Genomic DNA, 15431 nt, shown 5'->3' on the forward strand with positions numbered 1-15431 from the left:
TAGGAATCCCGGTAGTGGTTGATCCCACAGAAAAGGGGGTTGATTTAAGAGAGAAGAATCCCATCTTACTTTTCGCGGCCATTCAATCACTGCTGGGATCCGCTCCGGTTCAAAGTCGGTTCACCATGCACGGGGCTCTTCAGCTGGATGTCTCGACGGAAGAGCATGTTGACAAGCTCCTGCAGAGCTCTCAGATTTTTGGCATCAAAGTTAACGTGCGGTTGCCCAATTCCTACATGAAGAACTCCTGTGTTATTAAGGGTGTACCAAAGTGGTATTCAGAACGCGACCTACTTGATTATCTGAAACCACAAGGTGTACTGCACGTGAAACGACGTGTGCGTCGTGTGGAGTCTCCAGGAAAAGAATGGGCTGCGAAACCTACCACCTCTATTGTGTTGACATTCGCTCTCAACACAGAGCGCCCCGAAAAAATTGATCTGGGATTCACAAAACACGCAGGTGGAGATTTCACTGAAGCTCCTCCACGGTGTTTTAGATGCCAACGGTTTGGGCGCGTGGCCAAAGTTTGCACAAAGGATCGACACTGTAAGCGGTGCGGAGGCGACCACGACTTTAAAACCTGCAGAGCAGATTTTGCTTGCGCCAATTGCGGTGGCGATCAGCCCGCGAGTTTCGGAGGCTGCCCCTTCCGTGTGAGTGCTCTGCACCGTCGGATGTCCTTTACTGCTGGTCCAAAAACCCCACCGACTGAGACGCCTGTCCCTGGATTAGACGAGTTCCCAGTATTAGAGTCTGATGTTGTTGCGTTGCCCAACAATGTCCCTAAGAGACCTGAGTCCAGCAAGACGCCAAGGCCCAGTGCGCGAGAGTCGACTGTTCGACCTCCAGCAAAAAGTGTCCATGTTCCTGAGTGGCCGGATCATATCCAGACTCCACGTCAAGAGGACCCTCATATGCACAAGTGACATAAAACCAGCTACTGCGGCCAAGAGTGTGTCCCTGTCGGCATCTTTTGTCGATGTTGTAAGTGAGTGCGTTGCGCAAAATAAGGAGCTCAAATATCAAGGTATGTCTGACATTCTTCATGTTTTGTTTGGGGCCCTGCGTTCACATGTTCCAGCGATGGCGCCTGGTAACCTGAAGAACTTCCTACAGCTGGTGCTTTCTTTTGAGTCCCTAATTTCCACCCTCGCAGCAAACTTCCTTGCGAACTAAAATGAATGGGCCTAAACCTCGTGGATCTCATATGCACCGAAAAGTGCCGTTTATATTGCAGTGGAACTGCGCTGGGATTTTAAGTCGGTTAGCAGAACTCAAACTATTCTTGAAAGAGACTTGTGTTCCAGTATTGGCCCTGTCAGATGCTGGCCTGCCAAGCGGGAGATCTTTGACTGAATATGTCGCCTATAAAAACTGCAGCATAAAGTCATTTCCTGCAGGAAGTGCTGCGCTTTAAATAAGAAGAGAAATTCCACATGTTTCTCTAAGCGTTGCCGATCTTGGTACGGATGACATCGAGGTAGCGGCTGCAAGAATACAGCTCGGCTCTCGAACCCTTTCTATTGCATCCGTGTACGTGTCTCCGCGGAAGAAGGCAGCATTAGATTTCTTTCTACAGCAGCTCTGCGACCGCTGCCCAGCACCTAGAATCATCTGCGGTGATTTCAATGCCCATCATGCCGTTTGGGGTGACAGGAACACGGACTCCCGTGGACGCAAACTTGTCGAGGCTATTGACAGTTTGGACCTGTGTGTTGCCAATGACGGAAGCCTCACTTTTTTCCGGCCTCCAGCCTCAGCGACAGCTATAGACCTGACACTGCATTCACCTGACGTCCGCGTGAGTTGGTCAACAGCACCCGACCGCATGGGAAGTGATCACTAGCCGATTTTTGTGTTTGCTGCCTACTTTCGTATGCATGCTCCTAAATGTAGCAACGTGGTCAACTGGGACAAGTACAGAAAGCACCTAGAACGTGTTTCTGGTGATGTTGTTGACAAAATGATTTCTAGTAAGCTAGCAGCAACTACGGCGGTCAAGTTACCTGATCATTTTCCGGCCCCGGATTTAAAACTCAGGAATCTCTGCGCAGCGAGAAGGGCGGAGCGCCAACTCGTGCGGAAGAAGGACGACAGGCAACTGAAGACGACCTTCAATAGGCTGAATTCTGCTAATAGACGGCACACGAACAAGCTGTACAGGTCGGAATGGGCCTCATTCTGTGCTAGTTTGACTGTGTTCTCACCGATAACGAAAATATAGCGAGTTATCGGCAGCCTTGCTGGAGAATCTCGCCCTTCGAAGCCTTTTGAAGCTCTTGCAATACGCAAGGAAAAAACCTATTGCGTGCTTGGCAGAGGAATTTGCAGATGCACTCGTACGTGCTGATTCTGGAATAGATATATATTCACCATCTGCTTCCTCCAGCTCTATCATGGACGTCCCGTGCACGCTTCGTGAGCTTCAGACTGCGCTCAGTGGCCTGCGGCGCCGGTGTTCACCAGGTCCCGACGGCGTCACCAATCAAATGCTGAATAATCTGCCCTTGCAACTCAGAAAGGAGCTCCTCAACTTCATCAATCGAGTTTGGGAGACTGGCGATGTTCCTCCGTCATGGAAGGTGGCACAAGTAGTTCCGGTACTGAAGCCTGGAAAAGACATGACAGACCTTGCCTCGTATCGCCCAGTGTCATTGATCTCCTGTGTAGCTAAGTTGATGGAGAAGCTGGTAAATGAACGCTTATAATGGTGGCTTGAGGACAGCAAGGCACTGCCATCCTGTATCACAGGATTCCGCCGAGGTCTTAGTGCCCAAGATAGCGTCTTAGACTTGATCAGTCACATTGAACACCAGACAACTTTCTGCCTTTCCACCTTAGCCATTTTTCTTGATGTTGCAAAAGCTTACGACAGCGTGCTTCAGAGCTCAATTCTAAACAGTTTGCAAGGCATGGGCATACAGGGCCATATGTTAAGATTCATTTACAAGTTTATAAGTGATCGCGCAGTTCGTGTACGGTTAGGGAGTACGTTAAGCACCGAAAGGGTTCTGTCACGAGGTGTGCCTCAAGGAAGAGTTCTTTCCCCCACGCTCTTTAACGCCGTAATGGCTGGCTTACCCGATTCGTTGAAAAAAAGTTGCAGGCAAGTGCGTATGGCACTTTATGCTGACGACATCTGTATTTGGACTACTGGTTACCAACACAAGCGATTAGCCCTGATAGCTCTACAGGCTATACTTTCGGCACAAGCTTACCTTCAAGGTGTGGGGTTGTCTCTGTCAGTGGACAAATCCGGCTTTATTCTGTTTCCAGGTGTAGGAAGACGTCAAGAGCGGTTGAAGATAGACCTCGGTCCATCTTGCATCCGTCAATTCAACCACGCGCGTTTCCTAGGCGTCATTATTGACTCCCGTCTACAGTGGCGAAAAGCTATAGATGCGATTGTTTCATCTATATCTTCTCGTCTCAATGTGATCCGTAGAATTGCACGTGAGCAATGGGGAAACCATCCTTCTTCAATGGTCAAACTTCATGAAGCGCTGGTGGTCAGTCGGATAATGTATCAATTACTTTTATTTTCCCCCTCGGCATCACAACTTGAGCGTCTCGAGGTTGTCCACAGAAAGGGCCTAAGAAGAACAATTGGAGTTCCGCAGGCGGCTGCGAATAAGGCCGTACTTCATGAGTCCCTATCGTAACCTCTTAGCCTTATCGCTTCTCATAGGCTATTAATGCATCTTGACCGCTTAGGAGAGACGGTAGGTGGGCGATCCCTTCTCCAGCGGCTGTGCAAGAGTTATGAGTCGAAGGCTTACTTGGCACTCAATACTCTTAGTTCTTGAGGCATTAATGTCCGAAGGCAAAGGAAATGGTTGAAACCCCCCTGGTCTTTTCCGACCCTCGACTGTAAGGCCACAATTCCCCATGTGAGCGCAAGGCGCAGCTCTCCTTTGGCAGCAACGCGTTCGCTTGTACTGGAATACTTGGATACAGAGTATGCCTGCCATCTTCAAATTTTCACGGATTGTTCTGTGGACAAGGTCAAACAAGCTAGCGCAGCGCCTTTTTACATTCTTTCTTTGGACTGTAAGTGGTCCGTACGCTTTACTGCTATTGTATCCTCCACAATGACTGAAAGTGTTGCTATTGAGGCGGCTTTACGGAAGTTAGGGTCTTGTCCGGCTCAACCTGTTGTCATCCTAACTGATTCAAAATCTGCACTTCGAGGTTAGAGCACGGATTCCCTACTGACGCCTTGTCTCTAATCTCTCTGCGCTTGGTGCAGAATCTGCATAGCAGAGGATTTACACTACATTTCCAGTGGGTGCCCTCTCACATAGGAGTCAACGGTAATGAGGTGGCAGACAGTCTCACCCATAAAGCTCTCTCAAGGATTCCATCAAAAAAGTACCTCAGGATGGGAAAAGTCTCTGCAGGAAAACGGTGCTCGATCACTTCAGTACCCTGTGGAGTGCGTCCCACAAGCCATGTGTGACCAAGGGACTGAGAAGATCTCAGGCGACCCTTCTACATCGAATTCGCACGGCCTCTGCTCGCACTCCTGCATGGATGCATATGACCGGCATAGCATCGTCTTCGCTCTGCTCTTTATGTGGCGTGTGCGGTGATATCGAACATTATATTATCTACTGCCCAAAGTAAAACGCGGAAAGGCATGTGATGTTCGCTTCCTTCAAGAAGACAGGAACCCATCACAACACAGTGCAGGACATTGTCTACCCGAGTGGAAACCAGACATGCAGAAGGGAGGCTGCACGCTTTTATTTAACATTTCTGCAGAACACGAATCATGTTTTTAAATGGTGACAGCAGGAACGGATTATGGCCTACTGTGATTGAATGTGTGCGTAGATGGTGTCTTCCGGAGTGGACTACTTTATACTGTGAGTGAATGTGTGTATGAAGTGTGGCACTACAATGGCCTATGTTCTAGTGTGACTGAATATGTGCATAGATGGTGACTTCTGGAGTGGACTGTGATGTAAACTGTGTGGATTGATTGTGTGCATAGATGGTGACTGCGGGAGAGAATGTGTGCTATTATAAGAGACTGTGCGCTTAGCGGGGTAGAAGCGGCATTGTTAATATCGAAGGGACGCTGCGGTGGAGCAATTGCCGGCAGACAAAGCAAGGCTGACCCCACCTGTAGCATTGAACACCTCAACCTCTCAACCTCAATCGTGCTAGAAAAACTAGCCACCCTGTATACGCAATGCCTAATGACTTGGACTGTACCAGAAGCTTGGAAGAATGCAAACATTATCTTAATTCATAAGAAGGGAGACGCCAAGGACTTGAAAAATTACAGGCGGATCAGCTTACTATCCGTTGCCTACAAAGTATTTACTAAGGTAATCGCTAATAGTCAGGACAACGATAGAGTTTAATCAACCAAATGATCAGGCAGGCTTTCGTAAAGGATATACCACAATAGATCATATTCACACTATCAATCAGGTGATAGAGAAATGCGCAGAACATAACCAAGCTCTATATATAGCTTTCATTGATTACGAGAAAGCATTCGACTCCTTTGAAACCTCAGCAGTCATACAAGCATTGCGTAATCAGGGGGTAGAAGAGCCTTATGTGAAAATACTGGAAGATATATATAGCTACTGCACAGCCACTATAGATCTCCACAAAGTCAGCAATAAAATTCCAGTAAGGAAGGGCGTCAGGCAAGGAGACACGATCTCACCAATGCTGTTCACCGCATCTTTACAGGAGGTATTTCGAGGCCTGAGTTGGGAACAGTTGGGAATAAGAATAAATGGAGAGTAGCTAAATAATCTGCGTTTTGCTGATGACATTGCCTTGCTGAGTCACTCAGGAGGTGAACTGCCTATCATGATAAATGAGGTAGACAGGCAGAGCAGATCTTTGGGTCAAACAATTAACATGCCGAAAACCAAGGTAATGTTCAACTGCCTAGCAAGGGAACAGCAGTTCGCAATTGGCAGCGAGTGCCTAGAAGTTGCGACGGAATACGTCTACTTAGGGCAGGTAGTGACAGCTGATTCGGATCATGAGAGGGAGATAACTAGAAGGATAAGAATGGGGTGGAGCGCACATGTCAAATTCTCGCAGATCATGAGTGGCAGTTTACCAATTTCCCTCAAGAGGAAAGTGTACAACAGCTTAATCTTACCGGTACTCACCTACGGGCAGAAACGTGGAGGCTAACGAAAAGAGTTCAGCTTAAGTTGAGGACAACGCAGCGAGCCATGGAAAGAAAAATGATAGGTGTAACGTTAAGAGACTGGAAGCGGGCAGTGTGGGTGAGGGAACAAAGACCGGTTAATGACATTTTAGTCGAAATCAAGAGAAAGAAATGGGCTTGGGCAAGGCATGTAATGCGAAGGCAAAATAACCGCTGGTCCTTAAGGGTAACGGAGTGGATTCCAAGAGAAAGTAAGCGTAGCAGAGGGCGGCAGAAGGTTAGGTGGGCGGATGAGATTAAGAAGTTTGCAGGCAAAGGGTGGATGCAGCTTGCAAATGAGAGGGTTAATTGGAGAGACATGGGAGAGGCTTTTGCCTTGCTGTGGGTGTAGTAAGGCTGATGATGATGATGATGATGATGATGATGATGATGATGATGATGAATCACGCTACGGCACTCATGTATCCGTGCCGTCACAAGGTGCTGTTCTGCCTTGTTGATGATGTTTCGTCATTCCGCTGTTGGGACCAGGCGTCGTAGTCGTAGGCTCTGGGGTACAACCTTGCTTTCCTTGCATTTATTGGAAAATTGCAGGTGTGTCTTGAACACCGAGATGCCGTGCATGATCTTGATGTAATTCTTGGCAACCTGCATAGCTTCTAGCGCGAAGTCTGCACCGATAGATTGAAAACTAAACATTTTGACAGATTTGCCTGTCTGGTTGGGTTTGAAGACATAATAAACTGCACACCTCCAACCAAAATTTTAACTTTAACCCAACGTTTCGAAGCCGACTCGGCTCCTTCATCAGGGGTGACTGAGGGCAGTAGCTAGCGTCTTTTAAGTATAGAGGTGAGGGGGGTGAAAACAACGACATCTGTGTCGCGCGAGGCGTGGGGGAGGGGGGTTTAGGCTGTTAGTCACGCTGGCGCAGCGCAGGTAGGTGCTGAATGGCGACTTTTTTTCGTTGCGTTGAAGAGCGAAGTCCCTGGGCATATACTGGAGGCAGGTTTCCTTTTGTGTGGTTGATATTGTTCGCGGTGGTTTGAATATGCAGGATTCCAGAAGGAGCCTCTTGTGGTAATTTTTTTTTTTGGTTCCGAGGAAGCGGGTCTCTCCAAAGTTTATTTTATGGTCGGAGTCCTCGGAATGTTCGGCTACTGGATTGCGCTCTCTTGCGACGGGACAGACGGGACTACGAAGAGAAAATATCCACCTTACTCAGCAGTCAAGAATATGCAAAATTGAAGAAGGACCCCACAGCCACAACCCAAGCAAGGCTAAACAAAACAGTGAGAGAAGTATTCGAAAAACATCCCACCTTTCGAAACATCTAGCTTCAGTTATTGAGCACCAACGGATCGGCTCCAGCATTCTACGGCCTGCCCAAAGTCCACAAATCGCGGACCCCTTTGCGCCCGATTGTCAAGTTCCGGTGTTCCCCTCTTCGCTCGTTGTCAGAATACCTTCACAAATTAATATCCCCAATCGCAGGAAAAACAGCGACCCATATCCGCCATTCCAGTCACTTCATCGAACTGGTGTCCCAATCCACCATTGAGGCCGACGAATGCCTTGTCTCCTTCGACGTGGTGTCCCTTTTCACAAACATGCCCGTGAAGCTTGCGGTAGCCGCTACCCGTGACGCCCTACAACGCGACGACATACTCAGCGCACGAACCCCGCTGAGTGTAAATGATGTGTGCCGCCTCCTGGTGTTGTGCCTATCAAACACATACTTCTCGTCAAACGGCGAATTTTACCGACAAGTGAAAGGAACACCAATGGGAGCATTCATCTCTGCCGTCATGGCCAATTGAACAATGGAACACGTCGAGCAACGAGCCCTCAACTCGTTCCATCCGAAACCAAACATTTTCCTCAGGTATGTCGACGAGTGTTTCGCCGTCCTCAAAAAATCTGAGACTCAAATTTTCCTTCGTCATTTAAACTCCGTAGAATCTGACATTCAGTTCACGCTAGAGGTGGAACAAGAAAACTCCCTGCCGTTTTTGGACGTCCTCGTGTCCCGAAACGACAATACCCTTCAATTCTCCGAATATATCAAACCAACCCACTCAGGCCGGTATCTCCACTTTTCTTCGAACCACCCGACAGTCCTTAGGGCATCAGTGGTGAAGACACTGTTCTGAAGAGTTGAGGCACACTGCAGCACTGAACTTGACAGAAAAAAGGAACAACGCACGATATTCAAAGGACTCATCATGAAGGGCTACCAAAAAGACTTTATTCAAAAACCATCCGACGTCAAAAACACAACATTCGCCAAGAAATCAACGCACACAGACCAACGCCACCCCCAAAATACGTCACTTTACCTTATGTCGGAGGTTTCAGCGGAACCATTGCCCGAATGCAGAAAAAGTCGGGTCTCCAGGTCGCGCACAAGCCCGCAAACACTGTTGCGCTTTGCCTACCTGTTCCCAGAGACAGGCCGCCGAGAGAAAGAGCCAAAGGCATTGTCTACCAAATTCCATGCGCTGACTGCGACGCAAGCTACATTGGCGAAACCAAAAAATTCAAAGAAAGAGTTTGGCAACATAAGAACGACGTCCGCAAATTCGCAAGAGAGCGCAATCCAGTAGCCGAACATTCCGCGGACTCCGAACATAGAATCAACATTAAAGAGACCCGCATCCTCGGAACAGAAACAAATTACCACAAGAGGCTCCCTCTGGAATCCTGGCATATTCAAACCACCACGAACAATATCAACCGCACAAAAGGAAACCTACCCCCAGTATATGCCCAGGTACTTCGCTCTCCAACGCAACCAACAAAAAGTCGTCATTCAACACGTCCCTGCAGTGCACCAGCGTGACTAACAGCCCAAACCCCTTCCCACGCGCCTTGCGCGACACAGCTGTCGTTCTTTTCACCCCCCCTTCCCTCCATTCTTAAAAGACGCTAGCTACTGCCCTCAGTCACCCCTGATGAAGGAGCCGAGTCGGCTTCGAAACGTTGGGTTAAAGTTAAAATTTTGGTTGGAGATGTGCAGTTTATTATAAACAAGTATATTCTACCGTCACAGAGAAAAACTACGATTACGTTGAAATGTTTTTTTTCATCAATGCTGCTGTTTCTGTATTTGAAGTAATGCTACGGCGTTTAACCTTCTATGAATACTGAATCTGCAAAACAAAACGCTCTGCGCAGTTGATAATAAAGCGTAAAGCGTATTATTCACACACTCTAGGTACGGTTATTTACATTTTAAACTGTTACCTTCAAAAAAATTTATAACTTTAGCTTTGCTTCCTTTAAAAGAAAGAACAAGAAAACTTTATTCGTTTCTTTTCCAAGTTGTCACGTAATGTGTCGCCACTCATCATGTGTCATTAGAAAACAGAACCATTTTTCCTCCCAAAATAGAGAACTATTTGTCAAAAGTTTTCTATACCTCACGCTATGAACAACAAATATTTTGTCTCTGACCCGTTCTTAAGCACTTTTTAGCAGTCGATGCTAATCGGAGGTGAATTGCGTCGACGTTGAAGTATATTGTGCCCATGTTTTTTACAGCATTGAATTTGCTGCAGCAATTTGTGCTCCCATTACCTGAAAGAATTTGCTTATGTAAATCTTGTTAGTTCTAAGCAGACATAGTTTGCGACTCATTTGTCATGTGCTTTTTGCTTTACGCCTGCTACCGACTTGTAGGGCTAATGGGCCTCGTCATGCAGTGGGAAATAACTGCTTTTTTTTCGCCACCTCCATTTCGTATGTGTAAACTGATTGATTAGTTCACAGATGCTTGCAAAAATAGGGGAAAAACTGAAGCTTCGCCCTGAAGATATAACGCGATATTTTAAATATGTTAATGCCCTTGTATGCGGAATTGGCTATTTTCAACTTAACATTCATAGGTCTTTGGGAGTCCTCATACCATGGCTGGCGCTGTGCTGTAGAGATTGAGCGATTCGCCACAGCTGTGCGGTTGTAGGTGCAGAAACAGACAGGGTTTCTGCGACGAAGATTGCTCTTCCAGAGCAAGCTCTAGCAACCAATTATTAATTTGGCTGCCACATGGCAAGGTGAGCAGTTTCTCACAATCTGGAGGCAGGTTGTGATGAGACCGCAATGTTTTATGAGCTAGGTTATCCACCCGCCACCTAGGTTGTTTCGGGGATTTTTTGCTTATGGTCGAGGACGCCGACGATACCATGCAATACATTACAATACAATACTGTTACGTGGCGGCCAGCCGAAGAAAGAGACGCGATGATCCATGACAATGAGGTGATATAATGGCCGCTGGCCTAGCGCGAACGCTCCTGCCTGCGCCACTGCACAGTTCGTCGTCTTCTTCGTCACAATTGCAAGCAGTACAACACAATACAGGTGGAGTAACACAACTGCAGCAATCTTTGCTGGATCATAATTCTCAATTGAGTAAGTTTGTGACCGTTCATCTTGACTTCACTGAGCGCAACAGAGAAGGCTCGTCTCTGTCATTTCGTGTCGTTCGTCCTTGTGTGTTTCGCGCTGTGAAGCCAAGAATAACACTTTGCTCTCAGGGAACAGTCCATTTTTTTCAGTTGTATAAAATTTCACAACAGCAATACAATTTCATCATCGCAGTGCCTGTCCTTCTTGCAATCATAGTGTATTAAACGTTCGTTTCACTTGATTAGAAAGAAGCCGTGTAAGACAGAAATAAAAATGTACAAATATATTAAATAAAACAGATATCAAATAAGGATCGGTTTCCGTGTCTCAAAGTTGTATACAAAGTTTACCCCAGTTCGCTGAAGTGACCCACTGATGCTACCCTGTCCTACCCTTGAGGCGGAGCAGTGTCCACGAATTATCAATGCTCAAGGATGAAGTATTGCCGCATCCCCTCGAGGATCTTCGAGGCATAGTTAAGGCACTTAATTTTCACTGGGTTATCTCGAGAACTACAGCTTTTTGTAGCGTTGCTCCTCCTAATGAAAGGAATATGTCAGCTGATCCATTTTACTCTGTCGGCGCCGACGACCACGATTACCGGCGTGGGGGTAATCATGCCTATAGTGCGCCCAGAAACTCTTCTGTAAGCTCCTGGGCATAAAGGCGAGAATCTTGGATGTTTTATTGGAAAACACCGCCACTTCAAATAGTCGTGAAGGGATGTTGATTCCACTGATACGGTTAGCCGGTCTCGTTGTCCCTCCTGTCACTGAATGTGCAGTTAGCCCAACATACATGTCCCTGTTCGCGTACAACTAACGTGGCAAGAATTAAAACTAAATGAGATAAATGGCACTGACGTCGTCTCTTCCAAATTCTTCATTTTTTTGCAGCGCTCTTTGTAATGCATGAGTGCTGCAGGCCCAAGGTACGGCACGAAGCAGCCTTGAAATCTGCGGCACATTTCTTTTAGAGCGAATGCTCTACATCACGCCCAAATCTGCAAAAGCGGATTCTTCGCTGAAGTCTTGACCTTGAATAAATAAATTAAATATTGCCGCGATTCAGATTCGAAGCCGGGCCGACGCAAACATATAAGCTTCGATAGCCACTGCTCGAGACCATATACCATCTGCGTTATATTTTTGACAAGGTATTTATTACTGTGACGCAATGTTCTATGTACGTCAACTATTTTGAAACCATGAAGAAAAGAATAGCTGCGGACGACACTCCAAGTGCTAAACTGCAACACGCTCTCGCGCTTTGAATTACACACCGTCATCTTCATCAACTTCTATCTCCGGCGCGAACAGGTCACATCACGTTAACCTCGATCGGAGCTTAACCGAAGTCTAATATCGTCGTCAGATTTGCTGACGACTCCGCAAAAGAAAACCATGAGCCAGTTAGGCTTTACACATGCTTTAGCACGTCTACTTGGTTAACTACGTTAAAGCCGTACCATTTTTTGTGCAACGAGTATAGTTAAGACGCCATACACTAATGTATTTTAGATATCGATGCTCCGGTACGTTCACTTTTGACAATAGATTCCTAATACCGGTACAGAAATTGTATCGAAGGATAGTATAGAAGGGACATGAGTCTTCGATGCGCCACCACTGCTGCTTAGGGGTTATGGCACTGATGCAGGCGAATGGAGGTGAAATTCTAGAGGTCCGCGTACTGTGCAATGTCAGTGCACGTTAAAGAAATCCAGGCGGTCGATCTTACCCAGAGGCCTCTAGTATGGCGTCCGCGTAGAACGAGTCGCTTTGGCACTTTAAAGCCGTAAAAACCAAACTACACCATGTATCTTCGATGCTGCCCATACTTGGCGACACTGCAGTGCCCATTTGCACTGCGTGAACAAATGCGCTATCGCAGATGCAGAGGCGCAGCGTATCTGTCACCGCTTAAGGCGGAAACCTATGACATCACGGCTGCAATGCAGATGTCGTTTCAACCGCAGCCTGCCCAGTGCACAACTTCAACGGAAACTTGCGGAATAAAATCTGCTTCGCAGTTACATTCTAGAAAAACGATATTCTCTTGAAAACCTTTAGCTCTCTGTTTCAGAAGCATGCATAAAATAAGCAGCAATATTTTAATGCGTGCTTCTTGAAGTGACGGGGCTACGATTACTACCTAAAGAAAATTACGGTGAGCAGTTCTGGCTAACCAATTGCTTTGAATGAGAAAGCATTTTAACTTATTTCCTTTTCATTTTTATTGACTTTTATTTTTTTCTCTTTATAAGGACGTGCCTACTCATTAGCAAGTAACCATGACGCAACGCATACACTACATCCACCTTTGTTAGCTAACAGGCAACGCTGTCGTCTGACCTACCGGTTGCAGGTTTGCCTTGAATTCATTCCAGAACTCTTCTGGTCCGAGCTGCTTCACGAAGCTGGTCGATGAGCCTTAGATGATCTTCTAAGGATACGCTAACCAGTAGAGCATATAAATGCTCGTAAGACGTATATGTTGTCTTTAATGTTTCAGGCTGTCCTGCACACCGCCATGAATCCTGGAAGTGTGGGATTGGGTCACATCAAGGGAAGGTGTCACGGTATTGAGTAGGATACATTTTCCTGTAGTGATGTAGGTTTCGAAATAAGTTTGTCTATAATTCACGCCAGGTTACAGCACCTTCTCTGCTTCGCATTGTGTGCTGTGGAGGGTATCCCATGCGCTTAATACGAAGTGTTTCTAGTCGTTCGCTATATGTGGAGAAAAGGGGCGCGAGGGCTACTGGAAGGACCCGCTAGGTTAATTAGCTTTCGAAGTAGGTTATGAGCCGCCTTGTTTCGCTCTAAACTAACATAACCCGGCGTTCAAGTAATACGGTGATGTTCTTGGAAAGGCGTAACCGCCGGGACTCCTACTGCTCTTTTCAGGGGTCTACCGGTCGTATAATCACGGCAGGCCTTGCTGCAGTCTAGTTCTGAAAACACTGAGGGTGTTGATAAAAGTTCTGTTTGCGATGCACGCAATTCTGTCTTAACGTCTTGTGATATTTGATAAAAGCCAATTTTAATGGGCCCTATTTTGACATTACTCATACTCGGTGCTTAAATTATGTTCGTGGGCAGTCTTCTCCTGAGCCCACTTGTTTAACTTTCTAATAAATAGGCGAATTGTTCTAACACGGGTAGTCATATTATTCAGCGATAAATAAAGGACTCGTCATTCTATCCTTTCAGCCCATTTTAAATACCCACTACGCCGCACAAGTAAAGCCACCAAGCCTACGATATTTTTAGTAAAGTAGAGGTATTCAGCTTTGTCCGTTGTTTTTAGGCGCATGTCTATTCACGAATAAAGATCGTTTCAACCATGCAGTGATCTAAATTGTTTCCTTTAGGAACTGCAAACATCGTGGGCCCCGCAGACAAGCGCTGAATTCAGGTGGCCAAAAATGTATATAATCGCGATGAAAGATCAATTTTCATAGGGGCTAAGCACTCTGCCGATGGCACATAAGTGCCTGAAATAGAGTAAAGAGTTCGTGGAGGGTGTATCCTGAGGCGCCCGCAGAGCGCGAGAGTTCGATGCTCATAAAAGAGCCTCACTCAGTCATCCCACACTATCAAACCTGAGAAGCACATGTCAAAGGGGGTGAGAAGACGTAGAGGGTTCCATTTTTCGTCAGCGCTGTGGTAGGCATGGAAAACCGTTGGCACGCTGATCTTCCTGCTGCCTAGTAATTTGTCAAGGCTCATCAGTATTCCCACCAACCGCTTTATGCTATGCTGCCCGTCTATATACTCACGCACAAAACGCTGAAAGGCAGGCCATTTTTTATCGCGCTGCGCAATCAACCACCAGCTGGCTGATTTCATCACCTTTGTTGCATGTTTTACCGAAATGTAGCTCCGCTGCACATTGAGCTGTTGATCAATTTTCACTGCTATTTAGTTTTCTTCTTTCTGGACCTGCCTTGAAAGTTTCGCTAGGTAATTAATTTTAGGCCACTTATCATAAACTAAACCAAGTCGGTCACACTACAGGGACGAAAAAGGATAAGGTTCAAATTTGGCACCGAGGAAGACAGAGAGTAGTCACTGGTGTGCAGTTTGACTAAATCAATGGGCATGTGAAGAACCAATGGTTAAGTAATTGAGTGAGCTATTAAGTGAGTAAGTGATTGAGTGAATGAATGATTGAGCGACTGGTTCAGTGATTGGGTGATTGAGCGATGATGACTGAGTGAGTGAGTGAGTGAGTGAGTGAGTGGGTGGTTGAGCAAGCGAGTGAGTGAGCGAGTGAGCTAGTGAATTAGTGAGTGAGTGAGTGAGTGAGTGAGTGAGTGAGCGAGCGAGTGTAATGACGGAGTGAGCTGCAACAGAAGTGCAGTCAGCAGTCTGTGAAGTAAGCTAACGAATGCGTTAATGAATGGCCTCATGTCCCTAAAAAAGAGCTGCTTAAGGTATACGTTCTTGTGCTAAATTTCTTTCCATCATTGCTGGTGTGGGCTTGTTGTATGCTCTTCTTAGAGAATATTTGCTGTTTAGTATATCTTTCTGCATGAACCCTTATCGTGTATCATAGATATGCGATAAATACTGAATATTTTGCATTGGTGTACAGCTCACAAAATCTGTGTATTCTGAAAATCCTCCATAAATACCCAGAGCATAAAATACGGTATGTGGTCAACTTTCACTAAGTGATAAAAAAATTTCTCCTCAAGCCGAGTTTAAAAGTGATTGTCATCTACGAAATCAGTCCTAGTTACCTAAATTAAAAACCGTTTCAACGACCTCTCCAAAGAAGAATAATGTCGAGGTCTTTCATTAAAATTATCGGCCTCGTTTTGTCTTGACTCGCTAATGAGCAGCAAAGAAAAACACAAATA

This window comes from Amblyomma americanum, chromosome 2, assembly GCF_052857255.1.
Source record: "Amblyomma americanum isolate KBUSLIRL-KWMA chromosome 2, ASM5285725v1, whole genome shotgun sequence".
NCBI lineage: Eukaryota > Metazoa > Arthropoda > Arachnida > Ixodida > Ixodidae > Amblyomma > Amblyomma americanum.